The sequence below is a fragment of the Rutidosis leptorrhynchoides genome, chromosome 11 (assembly GCF_046630445.1).
Source record: "Rutidosis leptorrhynchoides isolate AG116_Rl617_1_P2 chromosome 11, CSIRO_AGI_Rlap_v1, whole genome shotgun sequence".
NCBI lineage: Eukaryota > Viridiplantae > Streptophyta > Magnoliopsida > Asterales > Asteraceae > Rutidosis > Rutidosis leptorrhynchoides.
In genome coordinates, this window is record NC_092343.1 from 331,908,931 (window position 1) to 331,911,267 (window position 2,337).

The following is a 2,337-nucleotide window of genomic DNA, read 5'->3' on the forward strand; positions in this document are numbered from 1 at the left end:
GTAAAAATCATACAAAGGTAAATTAATTATTATAGGATGTGAATTAAATTGTTTTTGTGATACTTGAATCGTTACAAATATAAAATCAACCTTAATTACACCATAATGAATACGTATTAGGGAGTATTAAATCTCATGTAGTGTTTTTCAAAACTAATGACAAAGTCAAATAAATATGACTAGTGGGGTCATACTAGGACAAAATAGTGAAAATGGAGAGGACTTCTTTAACCTTACGGGCTATATAGTCGAATGCTAGATGTATCAGTTTTTTTTTTCTCGTTGGGGTCTCCACTACCAGATGGGAATCATATGCGTTACACGTACACAATTATAAGTGAATTTGGATACCTATATATGAACAATAAGTAGCCGTAGATGATAATTCATACTTGAGTTAATGTTATACTATTTACATGTACAATTTGTATTAAGTCATAAGTGATTACTACTATAAGATTTAATCGTGATAAATATGAATACGATACGTCCATTTACTAAATCTATGACCATAATTTTGTTTAAGATTAATATTCACCAAAATACTCATTTTATACCTAGAATTTTAACATTTCATGTTTATAATAGTTCATGTGATGTTTTGTAGATCAAAATCAGTAAGTTGTTTAAATTCAATAAATAAATCATACATCAATAACAAAGATGTGGGTTAGTAGTTACCTCTAATACGTGTTCGCGTTAAAATCAAGACTAGACCCACAAGTATTTCGTTTATTCTTCAATGTCTCTGTTGTCTCTATCTCCTTCCTTTTAATATTATGATGGATGATGGATGGATTGTAGAAGTATTATGACATCAACTTGATGAATATTTCATTTCATTTGGTTTAGTAAAGAAATTACTAAATGGAGAGTACTTGTGGATATATAACTTAAGAGAGACTATCCCTATCCCATCTAATAAGTATGGCCAAACAAATTCCATATAACTGATGCTTTCTCATTTAATATTGAATTTAGTAGTCTAGCTTTGAATATTGGTACAAGGGAAGTGGCTAGTGTTTGCTTTATCTTAATTATTCTATTTCTAGCATGATACAAAAATCAACATGCATAAATTATATTTTACGTGTCATACACTACTAGCTAAGGTGTTGTATTAATGGATTTATTAGTTATTTTATATACTACTAATTACTTATGTATTTTTTTTTTATTCATTTTAGTTTGAGTTATTATAATGTGTAAGTATTGGATATTTATCAATAGGTACGTGTTTTAAATTGTTTTAATTTTATAGGATATTACAACTCCACTTACTTAAAAAAAATTTCGTCCTCGAAATTGAAGGAAGTTATAGAATTGAAAACGCACCAAGTAGCAAACAAATGAGGGTGCTCGGCCCGCATGGTTTCCTCGAGTTCCCAAGTGGCCTCGCTAGCAGAATGATTCTTCCATTGAACTTTAACGAAAGGGGTGGAGCTTTTACGAGTTACTCTCTACTCGCATTCTATAATAGCTTCGGGCTCCTCGACATAAGAAAGATCAGCTCGAATTTCAGAAAAAAGATATTGCACCACGTGCAATGGATGATAGTTGTAACCCCGCAACTGAGATACGTGAAATACATTATGAACATGAGATAATTACGGCGGTAATGCTAAACGATAAGATACTTCACCAACTCGATCCAATATCTCAAACGGTCCAATATATCAAGGACTGAGCTTTCCTTTCAAACCAAAACGTCGTATACCCTTCCAAGGTGACTCCTTTAAAAACACCTTATCACCCACCACAAACTCTAACGAACGTTGGTGTTTATCGGCATACACTTTCTGTCTCGATTGGGCTTCCTTCAATCGATTCGTAGCTATAGCGACCTTTTCATTAGTCACTCTAATCAACTCAGGTCCTTCAATCAATTTTTCACCCGCTTCATTCCAACAAACTGGCGCTCTACACTTTCGACCATAAAGCATCTCAAATGGCGCCATACGGATACTAGCCTGCCAACTATTATTATAGGAAAACTCCACCAAACATAAGTACTCTTTAGTGACCCGAACTTTTCCATGTTTATATATATTAATTGAAATTGTTATTTACATGATTAAGTGTCCCCAACATGTTAAGCAATCAAACTTTTTAAGACTTGATTAATTGAAATTGGTTTCATATAGACAATTGACCACCCAAGTTAACCGGTGATTCACGAACGTTAAAAACTTGTAAAAACTATATGATGACATATATATGGTTATATATATAGTTAACATGATATTATGATAAGTAAGTATCTCATTAGTTATTTTAACAATGGGTTATATACATAAAAATGAGGCTATTGAATTAAGAAATACGAAAACGATATAT

General features: G+C 32.0%; 1 pseudogene; it reads right to left on the reverse strand.

Moving 5' to 3' along the window:
• Positions 1-1,277: 1,277 nt before the first annotated feature.
• Positions 1,278-1,958, reverse strand: LOC139875770 (uncharacterized; annotated as a pseudogene).
• Between the last annotated feature and the right edge of the window lie 379 nt (positions 1,959-2,337).